Below are 16,223 nucleotides of genomic sequence, written 5' to 3'. Positions count from 1 at the left end.
TTTGCCTAGGGATATATGAAGCTGCAATGAACTAAATTTTTCAAGTATTTGGAAGTCTACACATAATTCTTTCTTTTGTATAGTTAGCTTTAAAAAAAAATCTTCTTTTATACATAACCTTGTAGGGAAAATCCTGCAACCCTTAGCACTTACTCAAGCCAAACTCAGGCTGAGTTTAGGATTTCATTCATAGTGCATGAAAAATAAATGGCAGTGAATCAGTAACAGTAATAATATAGTATATTGACAGGTTTCAGAGTAGCAGCTGTGTTAGTCTGTATCCGCAAAAAGAACAGGAGTACTTGTGGCACCTTAGAGACTAACAAATTTATTAGAGCATAAGCTTTCGTGGACTACAGCCCACTTCTTCGGATGCATACAGAGTGGAATAAAAAAAAAAAAATATATATATAATATAGTATATGATATAGGTAAAAAAATAAAAAACACCTGACAAATCAAAGAAGAGATTAGCGTTTGCTGGTTCTAAAATGAACATTCTTAGTTTGTATCTCCATTGAAGGAAAGACTCACATTGACTCCTCTGGGTGTTGGATCAAACTCCTATATTTTATAAATAGCCTACCACGCTGTAATAAGAAAACGTTTTTTTTAAATAAATGCACCATTATTCTTTTTTTCCAGAAGAAATAGAGGACTTATTTCTGATCTTTGTTTTTTTTTAAATAGTTAGTGAAGGCAAAAATTAAAGACTCTGACCCTTTTCTTGTTTTGTAAGTAGTGTGGCACTGGCAGAATCAGTGTTTAATGCAGAGTGTGAGATACTTTTGCTATATTTTTAACTTTGTTTTTTTGCTGTTTAGTATTCTGTCTCTGAGTCTTCCACAGTCAAGATATGTACTAAAACCTGCTTTGTTCTTGTTCAACCTTTTCAGATAGTATTTAAGAATACTCCACTTTCCCGTGTAATGCTTAAGATTGCATAAAATTCCATTTTTCAAATAGCAGTTTTTTAAAGTTGAGAGAGTGCAAGTTCAACTGGATTTATACTGAATAAATTTAGTGTATTGTTAAGTTTCTCTATTTTCCACAGTTATCGTTCCTAAAAAAGTTATCTTTTTAATAGAATTTAAACCGAATATAAAAGCTAATTTCATTTTTCCATAGGGAAAACACTATGGAAAATTTGATAAATATAGCAAGTTAGACAATAGGGAGTGCAGGTAATACTTTGGACTTAGTGCAGATTTCTTCTAAGGCGCAATGTGACCTTTATAAAAATGGGGTGAAATATTAAGAACATTAATTGACAATACTGGAAACTTTGAAATTGTTTAGTTGAGAATCATTTGATGTTTGCTTGTCTGAGGGCCAGTTGTGGTGCTTGAACATGGCTATAAAGAACATGGACCCACACTCTGTCAATCTGTTCAGCAGAGAATCCTCTATTGAACAGTAATGCAGGTGACACCATTTTGCAATGGCTTCTTGGAAGAAAGAGGTTAGAGATGTTATATACTTAAGATGCCCTTTCCCACCATCTATTCAAAATGAAGCAAGACATAAATCTCTTATAAGAGGCCCTGATCCAGAGCATTTAAATGTAGGCTTAGCTTTAAGCACGTGAGTATTCCCATTCAGTGAGCTAAAGGCCCAGATTTTTAAAGGTATTTAGCTGGTGCTGTGCTCAATGTTGCATTACTAACTGATTTAGGAGCCTAAATCCCTTATTTTAAAGGGATTTGGGCACATAGGAGCCTAAATCACATTGACTGTCAGGGGATTTAGACACCATTGCAATGCTGAATGCAACAATGCCAAAATCTGGTCCTAAGTGCTTTTCTGCATTAGCATCTTAAAATGCTATCTTTTCAATTATTTTAATAAATCAGTCTAGCCAGGAACTAGATTGCAAATGGCATAGAACATTAACAATATTAATAAAGTTCTAATAAATAAATAATACTTTAATAGTATTTGTGTAATGTAACCTTTAGTTTTTAGATATTTCTTTCAAGTTCTTTAAATATATTTGATTTCTATTCATGATCCTATGGCAAGTTTACATTAATGAATATAACTTTAGATGGCCCATTTCACTAAGAAATGTGGTAAAACCATATTTTATATGAAGCTGCAAGGACCATTTCTTCTGCAGGAAGGGCCTACATCTATGTTACACTAGGGTGACATGCATTGTATCTTGGTTGTTGACTACAAAAAAGATTACCTACAGAGTATCTCTGTGGAGAGGGGGAGAACGCAGTTTGCTTATGTCTGTCAAAAGACAGGCTGTTTGGAAACAATGTCTTGGTGTTATTGAGACCATGAGAGTCTTGGGTACAGGTATCCTGCTTTAAAGCAAACTGTTAGTGAGTACTGTTACCAGGGTCAAACGCAGCTATGTGTCAAAATGATGAATTCCAAAACATAAATTGTCCTGAGAAATAAACAAGCAGAAGTGACACAACAATGCTGTTGTATTCAATTACAAGGGATGCAAAGATGTAGGGAAAAAAGTGTGGGGTGTTCCTGTTGGTTTTGCCTGAGAAGTACCTCTGATTGGGCGGGATATTCTGATCTGAGCGATACTCTGAGAAGCTCAGAAGATAGTTCAGATGGCTCCCAGCCATACTGCTACCATAAATAGATCAGTGCAGCTGGTTACAACCATCCAGATCCATAACCTGGAAATGGCTGTTAGCAGAGACCCGGAAGGCACAAGCAAGAGATTTTGTGTGCTTAATAGTGACATGGGGGTGGGGAGGGAAGGTGTTGGCACTGGACTTTGCCTTCCACTGTGCTTTCCCTTTCTTTTGGCACATGCTTGATTTATTAAGGAGTGCAACTTAAATATAGACCAACTTCCAGATATGAGCCTAGGAGTGATTTTGTGTAATACACAAATGATGTGGGTCCAATACAAAGTGATGTTTTGCTCCTCAAATAATTTTATATATATACATTTTATATTGCTATATAATAAATATAAATGTATTAATTAGCCATATCTCTTCCTTTTCAAACTAAAGTGGCTGAGTCCTGATGGATTGAGTCCTATAGATTTTTCATCTCAAAAAAGAACAGTTCCATCTCTTAGTTCTTTTGTTCCTTATCAGTGTTGACTAATTAGGAGCTTTATCCTGACTCCCTAAAATTCTTAGACCCTGATCCTGAAAGCACTTATTCATGTGTTTAAGTGAAATCAGTGAAACTACTGCTGTTTTCAAAGTTAAGCATACTATATAATAATGATGCCTATGTTTGGACTGAACTCTGTTCAGCCAATGGAAACTGATATTTAGGACTGTATTCAAATATCAGTAGCCTCTCAGTATACCTAAGAATCAACTAAAGGAAGTTTAAAAACCAAAAAAGTCATATCTAGGCTTCAGAGTCTTATACAAATGTTGATTTCAGATTCCCAGTAATTTTTTATTAATCCACAAATAGGATTTTTAATATGCCAGATGGGTATATTTAGTACAACTAACAAAATAGAATATATGATAATGAAAGTACAATAGTTATTGTAATATACAAGATATTCTACTTCAGACATTGTCATACTTAGAGAAGTTGAAGTTTTGAACTAAAATGCATTCATCCCCATATCCTACCCTACCACAGCTGCTGGGGTAAATTTCATTCAGAACGTTTAGCTGTGTGACTCCTGTTAAGGTTAATGGGAGTCATACAGCTATATATATATATCTCCATACATTAAACTGAAAATGTTTTGCACTGACTTAGTGTGTCCTATGTAAAAAGTTCCAGCTACTGAAATGTTTGCAGTTTTTAAAATTGAAACAAATACACCTCTACCTCAATCTAATGCTGTCCTCGGGAGCCAAAAAATCTTACCGTGTTGTAGGTGAAACCGCGTTATATCGAACTTGCTTTGATCCACCGGAGTGCGCAGCTCCGCCCCCCCAGAGGACTGCTTTACCGTGTTATATCCAAATTCGTGTTATATAGGGTCGCGTTATATCGGGGTAGAGGTGTACATCAAATGGGTATAAAAAGAATGTAAATAGTACAGTATCCAAGAGTTTTATAAGAGCTGGCAGAGGAGCTTGCTGGGCTGGTAATGACAATTTTCAATAAGTCTTGGTTATAGTCTATAAGTATTTACGTGGGAAAAAATATTAATAATGGGCTGGTCCGTCTAGCAGAGAAAGATATAACAACCCAATGGTTGGACTTTGAAATTAGACATTCAGAATGGAAATAAAATGAAATTTTTTAATGGTGAGAATCATTCATCATTGGAACTATTTAACAAGGGTCATGGTGGATTCTCCATCACTGACCATTTTTAAATCAAGATAGGATGTTATTCTAAAAGATATGCTCTAAAATTAATTTGGGGACATTCTATGGTCTATGCTATACAGGAGGTCAGACTCGATCACAATGGTCACCTCTGGCCTCAGAATCTGTTAATCTAGTGTCAATATTTCATTTCAGTTTTTAATTTGAACTATGAACTACAGTACATACATACTATAGTATGAACTACAGCTGCTGAAATACTGGTACATATTAGGGATTAGGATCAGACCCTCATGGAGGGCAGATTACAACACATCTGCCTGTAGTTCTGTTGCTTGCATCTTGCTCTGAATCATCTGGTGCTGGCCACTGTTGGAGACAGGATACTGGACAAGTTGAGCCTTGGCAATTCCTAATATTCTACAAATACTAGCGTTTTGTTTCAATATGAGTGCGTTAGCATTGGTAAATGCTAAAGCTTTGAAATTGGTCTGAATGATTTGTTCAATAAATGCAGCATAAATTCAGCTTGCACCGGTTTGAACAGCCAACTAGTTTCTCCTGTTTTCAAATAACGTTGCTATATTTTGGCAGGATCATATAGTTGCTACAGTATTTGCCCCTTATTCTTTAATTAAATGCCCGGACTGTTGAAGATTCTGTTTTTATTTTGGGAGTGAGCAGAATGTGTTACATTGTATTTGTTAATAACCAAATTCAGGCCCGTTTTCCTTTTGCCTTCAAAGCAGATGTAAAATAAAGCTGCCCACATAAGAACCTGTGATGAATCGTCACTCTTGCTAGGACCGTTGATCATGTGCTATGTACTAAAATGTTTTGATGACCTCTGGTCCTGACCTGGAAGGCCACAACCAGGGAGGACCAGAAGAGCATGTGAACTGTACCACATTTTGAAGACGAGGAAGTAGTACATATTTGTGTAATTAGATTCCTGAATTTGGCTCATTACAAAATGTAAAGGAAGGGAAAAGATGTATAGGTTTCAGGTAGGCTAGACAAGTAGCCCATTGAACCTCGGGAGGCCAGGTTCAAATTCCAACTTACTTGTACATCAAAAATAAATGTTTTTGGTGGTCTCATCCAAGTCTCTAGTTCATATATAGTCACATAACAATATCGCCATACACAACTTGGCACAATTCTGCAAGACTGGAATATGCTGATTGGCACTGGAAAAGTGTGGGTGTTGCCAGGTGCATTAGCAGAGCTATGTGGCGAGGCTTGCTGGCTCGAGCAAATGCTACTAGCAATAAGTACTAATAGTAGTAGTATTTTTGACATTTATATAGCATAATCCAGTGGGAATCCAGGGTGATCACCTCAGGATCATTTTGCCTCTTACTGGATTGCAGCCATTCTGGGATGAAATAAAGCCATTCTGTGCAAACGATGCTACATGGCAGCCCTTTTAGGAAAGGGAGTTGAGAGCAACATATTCAGTTTCAACTAAGTGGGGACATTTGAACAAGTTGTTCTAAATGAAATTTATATATTCGTTGATGAGCACTTAGATATTAGCAGATTTTCTCTTGTGAAAAGTAATATTTTAAATAATTATAGGGGGTCAGAAACTTGGTGTTACATAACATCCAAATGACAGCCTCCCCAGCAGCACTTCATCCTCTAGACCGATGCTAGGGTATTGGTTTAATTCTGTGTTAAAGGGAAGCTCCTATTAACTATAATGGTGCAGGATCAGGCCAAAGGTTGGGGATTAAAGGCTTGTTTACATGGTGCCTTAGTCCATACCCACCAACTCACTAATCTGCCTGTGTGGACCCTCCTGGTACACAGTAAAACTTCCCTATTGTATGTTAATGTAGTGCTCTTTGAAACGGACTAATTTAGAGAAATTTTAGTGCGCACCACAGGGTCCACATGGGCCAGATAGTGTGCAGCATGCTAGTGCACATTAGAATTTACATCACAGCTGGTGTGCACAGGGTACTGTGTAGACAAGCACTAAAACTCAGGTCACTTGACTCTGTGCTGTAATTGCTAGACACAGCAGTTGGATGGATGTCCAACAGTTCCAAGGAAATACTTTGGTTTTTCTTAGATCTCCAATACTATTTAATGAAAGTTTTGCTATTTGAATATAATTTTTTTAAGAATTTATAGTGGAATGCTGTTTTTATATGTCTGCCTCATATGACATATTCAGATGCATAACTGTATGTCATTTAAGAGCTGACTGGTTATGTTCCATAATTCTCTATACACAATTGTTATATTTTGATATCCTGGTAATTTGCTTTTAAATAATGTTGCCAATAAGTTCTTACCTACCACCAAAATTGGTCTTAAAAATAAACCTGATTGGAATTCTGTATTATCAAAATGATATATCTAATGGACTTCAGTCAGACTGAGTAAAGTCATATATGTATATAAATGTTTGCAGAACTGGGGCTTAAGGCCTCAACACAACACACATTTATGGATGAGTAAAGTTACTCATGTGAATTGTCCCAACTCAATGGGACTGCTCATGCGCATAAAGTTACTCACATGCATAAGTATTTGCAGAATCAGGGGTTAAATGTGTACAAAAATCACTGCACCATTAAATGCACCTCTGTGGTTGGGAGCACAAGTGTGGTGCAGACAATCAGAATATGGCATTCTGTGGGAAAAGATAAATTCTGGACCAGCACACTTGTGTGCAACCTTACTGTTATGAAAAGATTGAAAGGATCATTAATGTCCAGATCAGACAAGACTTTAAAGGCAGATTCTTACTTTTTTGCAAATAAATAGCTCCATTCATTTGAATAATCTTATCTTTTGAATCTTAAAATCTTTATATTATAGGGCTATGGTAATAATTCCATAAGTATCTATTTATAGTGAACCTCAAAGTTATGAACGCCAGAGTGACGAGCTGACCAGCCAACCACACATCTCATTTGGAACCAGAAGTGTACAATCAGGCAGCAGCAGAGACAAAAAACAAAAAAACCCAAGTACAGTACTATGTTTAAACGTTAACTACTAAAAAAATAAAGGGAAAGCAGCATTTTTCTTCTGCATAAGTTCAAGGGTGTATTAAGTCAATGTTCAGTTGTAAACTTTTGAAAGAACAACTATAATGTTTTGTTCAGAGTTACAAACAACCTCCATTCCTGAGGTGTTCATAACTCTGAAGTTCTACTGTACAGTATCTATTAAAATACCAATCTATGCCCTGCTCCAACTTTCTGAAAAAAAAGCTTTTTGCCTACATTTTTCATGTGTGCTCTCTAACCAAAGGAGGATCTGTTGGTATAAATGCATGGTTGATTAGAAAAGATAATTTAGATATCCTGGATGAGAATTTGAAAAGTCTTCCAACTTTGTTTTGTAATGATGTATCCTAAATCGTTTGGCTTAAGGAGAACTTTTAAGTTTACATTTGAGGTTAATCAAACATGTTTTTGACATGTGAGAGTTTGAATAGTGAATGGATTTTTACTTCTTGAAAAGCCATCTACCTTTTTATGTTACAGCATATCTCTTAAATAGAGTGGTCTAAAAACTTCTTTTGTTTTATACATTAGTCCCCATGAGGACAACAAATATACAATTATTTTTAATAAGATTGGGTAAATAATTTCAAAATTATACAATCTGACAGTTTGAGACTGATTTTGGTAATGTCTCTGAGCTCAATACCCAGTTTAAGGAACTGTTTTTTTAAACAAAAAAATTAAAAAACTAAGAAAGTTCCCAAACACAAGCTTTAGTTGTTGAAGTTCTGAGAATAATTATTAGCATGCAGTAGTAATTAAAAACAAAACAACAAAACTCCGTCTGTTAATTTGTTTTGTAAATGTTACTTGTAGCATGGTTTAAATCCCACTATGCCAAGTTGATACAAAATTCTACATGATTTACAAAATCAAGTGCATATTTATAGGGATTGAAATATGGATATGGTTTTGTTGCCAATACGTATGCACCTTTTACATATTAAGTGAAGCCAAATCATGTATTTGTGTTTGATATGTATGTAAGATCAATAGAAAAATAGACTCTAATCTAACACATTCCAGCATGCCGTTACGTACCCATATATCTTACAAGATGGAAGGGTGTAATAGAAGTCAGTATATATGCCCTTCTAGTTCAGTTGTACATATTTTTATTTTTCTATTTCATCTGATGCTCTGTTGTATGCACTATAAATTAGATGATATTATATGTGAATGTGTGTGTCCAAAATCCCAAATTTTAGAATACACTCAGACATGTACAATAGGATGAAAAAATTGTTTAGAGTTAGGTTTTCATTTTTATTGTGAAGTTTCCTATTTATTGGTATAGTAAGATTGTAGTTGCCATTTGAAAGAAAAAATATATTTTGGGCTTGTGCAACATTGCTTTCCATGTTGAAAATATCATTAACTTGTATAAATTAACATTAAATAGTATAAATTAAGAATAAATTGGACTACAGGAATTGTACAACAGTGCCAGAATGGCAGTTATAGTTAAGAATGAGTTCACGTTTTTATTGTGAACTTTAATTTTGGGGATTGAGTCCTAGAAAGCTGCTGATTAAGACTTAGTGTAAAGAAAATGTTCATGGCTGAATTCAAGCAAGTAATTTTTGGGTTGTAGAGTTTCAAAAATAATGTTTGGAGCTGCCCTTGGTTTTACATTTATCCATTCTTTGTAAGGTCACTGTCAGTGCAAGGTAAATTCACAGTAATAATAAAACAATACGTTCAAACTTGAGTGCCTTAAATTAGGGACCCAAATCCATAGTTAGGCACTCATGTAAAAATGGTTTGATTTCTAGGGTCTCATAGGTTGTGAAAAATACTAGAAACATTTATTATCCATGGGCCTGATACAAAGCCCTCTGAAATCAATGAGAGGTTTTCCATCATAGACTCAGAGACATTAAGGTCATAAGGGACCATCATGATAATCTAGTCTGATACCCTTCACACTGCAGGCCATTGAACCTTGCCAACCCACTCCTGTAATAGACCCATAACCTCTGGCTCAGTTACTGAAGTCCTCAAATCATGATTTAAAGACTTCAAGTTACAGAGAATCCACCATTTATACTAGTTTAAACCTGGAAGTGACCCATCCCCCACACTGCAGAGGAAGGTGAAAACCCTCCAGGGCCTCTGCCAATCTGACCTGGGGAAAAATTCCTTCCCGACCCCAAATATGGTGATCATTTGGACCCTGAGCATGTCAGCATGACCTACCAGACAGACACCTCAGAAGTCTCCCCATCTAGTGTCCCATCTCCAGCTGCTAGGGATATTTGCCACTAGCCAGTTGCAAATGGGTCACATGCCATTGTAGGCAATCTCATTATACTGTCCCCTCCATACATTTTCAAGCCCAGTCTTGAAGCTAGTTAGATTTTCTTGCCCCACTGCTCCCCTTGGAAAGCTGTTCCAGAATCTGATTCCTCTGGTGATTAGAAACCTTCATCTAATTTCAAGCCTAAACGTGTTTGATGGCCAGTTTATATCCATTTGTTCTTGTGTCAACATTGGTTTATAACTTTAATAACTCCTCTCCCTGCCTGGTATTTATCCTTCTGATGTATTTATGGAGAGCAACCATATCTCTCCTCGGCCTTTGTTTGATTAGTCTAAACAAGCCAAGTTCTTTGAGTCTCCTCTCATAAAGTAGGTTTTCCATTCCTCTGATCATTCTAGTAGCCCTTCTCTGAACCCGTTTGAGTTTGAATTCATCTTTTTTAAACATGGGAAACAAGAATTGTGCACACTATTCCAGATGAGGTCTCACCTGTGTCTTGTATAATGGTACTAACACTTCCCTGTCTCTACTGGGGATACCTTACCTGATGCATCCTAGGATTATATCAGGGGTTCTCAAACTGAGTGTTGTGGGGGGTCACGAGCTGTCAGACTCCAACCTCAAACCCCACTTCATCTCCAGCATTTATAATAGTGTTAAATATAAAAAATGTGTTTTTAATTTATAAGGGGGGGGTCGCACTCAGAGGCTTACTTTGTGAAAGGGGTCACCAATGCAAAATTTTGAGAACCACTGAATTACATCAACTTCAAAAGGCATTGGATCATACATATGTGCCAAACAAAAACTATTTTACATTAAAATTGTTTCTAATATAACATATGTTGAATTGTATATTTACAATTCAAACAGACTAAAGTATGGAACCTGATCCTACAATCTTCCTCCTGATAAATTTAGTGCGGAGGTTGTCTTCTAACTCAGGAGAGTTAATATGGGGTCATTTTGTTGTCGAATTCTCTTATAAATCTTGACTGTTCTCTTTCCCAGCCCATTCCCTTGTGGATGATAGGGGCTGAAAGCGATATACTTGAAATCATACTACATCCGAAAAGCTTCCAATTCAGAACTGGCAAACTATGTTCTGCTCTCAATAACAATATTTTCCATAATGCCAAAATGAGAAATGTGCCTCTTAATTTTTCTAGGACCTGATGCCTTGTGGGTCTAGTGAGAACTAAAATTTCTACAAATCTAGACCAATCAATGCCTATCAGATATGTCTATTTTCTAAGAAGTTCTGATGTTATTCTTTTGGTATTGACTTTTCTGACAATGTTGTGAGTATGCGAGTTGTATCTCTCTGGTCATCCAGCAAGACTTGTTTACTTCAAAATTTCAGACTTAGAAAGAGCACCTAGAATAACTTCAAGTTCTGTGAAAGAGCACACTGAAGACGCATGTTGTTCGCTCTATCAGCTCTGAAATCTGTGGCCAGTTTGATAATTAGCCTACTTTTTTGTTTTCACTTAATCTTGTGACATTGCTATAATCACATCTTTCACTTGGTCCATGATGTAATTGTTGCATTCCTTTCACATTTATTGTTTAGATATCTTATTGGTAATCGTTACATTAGGCAGCGATATTTTGAAAATGCTATAATTTGGTCAGTTTTTTATATTTCTTGATTTAAATTGGGACTAATTTGGCAACTGCAAGATGTGAGATTACATTAACAATGTAAATAATATATTAATTTTACTCCATTTCCCATTCTTACTAGAATTGTCATGAAGATAGATTCATGTTGCATAATTCTGTTCTTGCTGACAATTATCATGACAGTGAGATTAGCTTTTCTTGCTTCTTTTAGCCCAAAATAGTGTCACTCACTACTCTAAGCTTTTTTAGTGTTGGGCATTTTGATTGCGTCTGGCCTGTACATCTGTTTCTATAAGGCTTCTGTAACTGCAAATGGAGAAAACAGGAATGTCCAGCTACTCCAATTATAGGAAGAGTCAAAACAATGGCTCCCCAGGGAGTATTTTTCAGTATAAATAAGCCATTCATATTCAGATACCTTATTCCTTTGACAAATTATAATGAGAATAGAAAAATACTATATCGTTAATCCAGTCGTATGACACTTCTTTGTAACAGTAATGAGAAGTGATAGAAATTGAACACATTCAATCACAAACTGGAAATCATAATTGCATGATCCTCTTCTGTGTAACTTTAACTTTTAAGCATTTTCAGTTATCATTTGAATACTTGTTTTGATTTGTGACGCTATTCATAACCATTTGCATTGACCCAGTTCAACAGGCAGTTAAATCTGATCAGTTTCACTTGAGGAATGATTTTTCAAGGATATATTTTCTCTCCACATATGTATTTAAACCTCTCCAAAGAAGTACATCTTTTATTTGTCTTTATTGCATTTCTTTAGCTTGCATCTGCTTTTTTAAAGCTGGCGTGTTCATATTTTTCTTTGGTTTTCATTTAAATTCCGAATAATTGATGAGCAAAAACCAACAACAACAAGATTGCCAAAAAGTAATGACTGTCACAGACCATGGAAATTAAAATTCAGATTTATAGGTGAAGTGCACATCAAAAATGAGAAAGCACACCCTTTTGTGCTGAATGCCCTAATAACTGGCCTCTAAGGAGCTTCACCACAAAAGTCTAACTCTTCTTCCCTGAAGCTACTGTGGTATTTCCTGGTTAAGTGGAGATAGCCTGGAAAGAGTCATCACAAATATGTGAAGTCTCATTGCAGCCATGCAGTCCTTTGGTATTTGAAATTTCACAGAATGATGCCTTCTTGGATATCTTCACTGAACCAGAAAATACCAAGAGAATTTCACATGGAGGGGGAAAATAGCTTGGAAGGTTTGGTAAATATATTTTTGCACTGTGCACCGTCCCTCTCTCCCCCCGCTTGTTTAGTGGAGACATTCAGCACATAAATTTGGCCTTAATTTGCTCTTTGTTTTTGCTTTGCAGATTATTTTTAAGACTGACTCTGAGGGCTGTATTTTCAAAAATATTCATTAAATTCTATCCACAAGTAAAACGAGTAATTGTACCAGTAAAATGTGCATTTCTACCAGTACTATTTGACATTTGTATAACACCTTCACTCAGAAGATTTACAAACATTAATGAATTAAGTCTCATGACTCCTCTGTGAGAGAGAAAGTATTACTACTTTCATTTTACAGATGGTAAGATGAAGAACATCAGTGGGAGTTTTACCATTGACTCAATCGGGCCAGGATTTCATCCAGAGAGATTAATATAAGTGGTTTTCCCAAGATCACACAAAAAGTTCATTACAAGACCAGGAATAGTATCTCCCAACACATATCTCCCAACTCACAGCCCCGTGCTTTAGCTGCAAGATTATCATTACTCCGTTATTTGTGCATGCAAAACGGTACTTTCCTGTGCAAATAGCCATTTGCATAAGCAGTTGCCCATTTTTCATGTACAGATGCGTATTTTCCTGCACACTTACTGATTTGCATGTGTCCTCTCATGTTTCAAGGGGGGCAACTTAAGCAAGTAGTTTTGAAAACATGGCCCTTAGTCCCTTTATAGTATGGCATAAATAGTATATCAGCTGATGTTCTAATACACCTCAGTATTTAGGCACAAATAGTTTGTACTATGGGTATTATGTTAAATAGACAAAAGCAGGAAAATTAATAATTGGGGCTATATCACATCTTTAATATAACTTGAGGGGCACCTGTCAACTGGATCTACAGCATCTTGGCTCAAGCATTTTTAGCTTTACTCCCATACGTAATACTGAGACTGAAATGCCTGTGATGAAATATCACCATAAAATATTATGCTCTTCCATACAAGACTATCATAACACGATGAAACATTGGCAAATCAGTTGTCGGCAATAGATATGCAAATGGATAAGGCAATACCATGTCAACTTGATTAGGGCCAAATTCATCTACCATAAAATTGTGATAAATTGAGAATACTCTCAACATATGTTATTGGCCCGATTATCAAAACCTGGCCTTTTTTTGCATCCTCAAGGTCTGAATGGAAATAATTAGTGGCACAAGGTTGCATGCAGGGTTGTTTGCCCCTGAATTTTAATTCGGTTGGACATCTGAATATTTAATGCTGCCCACAGAAAAGTTACCTCAATGGATTTGGTCTACAACACATGGCAAGCCTGCTGAGTGTAGATATATCATAAATGAAAATTGTGTCTGCGGATAATTGTGTCCAAAATTGTTTGCATATTTCTGGTTGCTTGTACAAAATATCGGCTTGGTTAAGAATGCGCTGAAAAGCAAGCCCTATTTACAATTGAATTTATGGGGTATATCTTTTAGTCTCCAATTCAGTTTTATTCCCCGTCTATTTTGGTATGCTTAAAACAAACTAGCCCACCACCACCCTCTTCTTTATTGCTTTGCAACCATGCTAAAGTGACAAGCACTGTTTCTAGAGCTCCATTTCTGCTGATGTTGTCAGTGATGCTAATGTAGAAAGAGAAAAGTCTGCTGTTTATGGGGGTGTAGCACTAGAAGCATAGAAGTGTGCCGTTCTGTCACCTAAAAGAGATTGGACAAGTGCAGGATGTGTTAGGGCTCATGCTGCAAAATAAGATAATTTAGAATTGAGTTATTTGCAGGACCTTCTTTTGCCCTATGTCCCATTAAGTCATTTGAGATCAGCTGGATTGTTCTTGTTCACTGTCAGTTTGAATAGGACTAGGGGCTAGGTCCCAGTCAGGAACTCATTTCCTGAGGATGTCAGTTGAGGGCTCTCTGAAGATGTTTTCAGGACTTGTCTTCCATATTTAACTTAGTTTTTTCATGGTCATTTTAACTTCCTCTGTTTCTGTATCTCCTAATTTGAGAAGAGGAAGAGGGTTCCGTTTATTAATTGAATTATTTTTATATTCAGCATCCAGGTGTCTTTTTCGGAGACTGACTCTTTATAAATTATTTGAATGCTCAAAATATCATCTGCCCTCTTGGATTTGCTGACGAGGAGCAACTCCTAATGTCCTTTTCTCAAAGTTTCAAAGTTTAGTTTTCTAATGCAAAACTTGTTTAGCATGGACATAAGGTTAAATGGACAAACTGAATTTTTCCTCAATACTTCTCTTTTTACTGACCTGCAGAATAGAAACGAACAACCAAACTGCTGAGTTACCATATTAACATATGAAAGCTTGCAGTTGTATACATACAGTAACATTTTTTTGTAATATCTTGCAATATGCAGTTTTTTATTAATGTTATGGCAGTCCATAAAATAAACTCAGACAATAACAAATGTAGTCTTATGTCACTGGAAGCCTAGCTGTCTGTTAAAACAGTAAGATACTCATAGTAAATAACTATAGGTCTTTTCCCAGTAGAACTCAGAGGTCATTTGAATAAATAAGCATTTCATAGCCTTCAATACAAGCTTTTGTCTTAAAGGAAGCACTAATTAAATCCTGGGAAATAAATATATATTTCATTTAAACTATGAAGATTGTGCTTGAAACTGTTAAACATCAGGAAATAAACTCATGAATTTTAATGTGTTTTTGTCTGTAGCAAGACGTGCTGCAGTTGTCTTGATTTTATGAAGAATAATAATAAAATCATCAAATTATTCTGTCAAAGAATGTCATTTCTATTATAAGGAAAAGTTAGCTGTTTCCACAAAGATATCATTTGAATATAAGTTTCTCAGAGGTGCAGAGTTAGAGGCATATACGTAAAGCTAAGACCAGCAGGCATCAGCTCACGCCACCACTTTTATTTAGAGGAGTGTCATTCTGAAGTGCATCATGCTGCTTAAATCAAATTCTGTGATTAATATTTAATGTGTCTGTGATGGAATCACTTTCTCCCCTGAGGTTAACTTACGTTTTGCCAGACATCCTGACAACACTGCAATTCTTATATTCCCTGTATGACCTGGGCTTTTCCTTGAGAAAGGTCAGAATAAAGGGTGCTTTTGTTCATATCTAGCCTGCCGGTGATATATTGACAAAGTGTCTGCTGGCTGAATGGAATAGTTTTACAGTATTAAACAAGTGCTGATTTCTGTGGAGAGGCAGGACTTATGGTTTAGAAGGAAGTGAATTGGTTAGGTCAGGAGAATGTACCATTTGTGAACTCCCCCTTTCCTTTTATATTCATGTGTCGGATACAGTAGACGGTACGCTGGCTGTGCTCAAGGCAGAACTGGAGAGAAAGCAGCTTGAAAGTAATCTGCAGTTTGAAAGCTTGCTTTTTTCTGTAGGGATTCTACAGGCGCTTGTGCTTGTGTTGGAGGCTGTTTTAAAACTAACATGGTTTAATCCACTAACTGCATGTTGGGTAAATTCAAAACCCACATGCTCGTCCTCTTGCAGTGGAATAAGTCACATCTGATGGACATTTTCTGTGCTTATAGCATAGTAATGAACGTCTGACAGGCGCGACCTTTCATAAGACAGCCCACACTATTGGCTTTCTGCCCAGAATATTGCTGCAACACTATCTGTGATTGGTTATCTCTCTATCATGCATTGCTTCACAAGGGAAAACGGCCCCTTTTTTAATAAATCTACGATGGCTGGCTGCAATATGCTACACTGTAAGTATCTTGTGTGAAAGAGACAGACAGACTATAATTCTGCATAGTAGTCTAGGAGCACATGGCAAGGCTGTTATGCTGTGGGACCTCAGTGGAATGCTGCT

At 36.3% G+C, this 16,223-nt stretch overlaps 1 protein-coding gene across 48 annotated transcripts in view; it reads left to right on the top strand.

Moving 5' to 3' along the window:
• The window catches only part of MBNL1 (muscleblind like splicing regulator 1), a 198,739-nt gene that overhangs the window by 26,750 nt on the left and 155,766 nt on the right, over positions 1 to 16,223 (top strand). Inside the window, exon 1 of one of the 48 annotated variants that reach the window (XM_008165049.4) lies at positions 2,936 to 16,119. The exons of 41 other annotated variants lie outside the window; for them this stretch is intronic. The gene's annotated coding sequence lies outside the window, so the exon portion shown is untranslated. Of the gene's footprint in view, positions 1 to 2,935; positions 16,120 to 16,223 lie in introns of those variants that run through there. 6 more of the 48 variants (XM_065557887.1, XM_065557872.1, XM_065557879.1 and 3 more) reach the window with 6 other exon arrangements.

Source organism: Chrysemys picta, chromosome 9 (assembly GCF_011386835.1).
Source record: "Chrysemys picta bellii isolate R12L10 chromosome 9, ASM1138683v2, whole genome shotgun sequence".
NCBI classification, from domain to species: Eukaryota; Metazoa; Chordata; order Testudines; family Emydidae; genus Chrysemys; species Chrysemys picta.
This window is presented reverse-complemented; position numbering and strand designations above follow the sequence as displayed.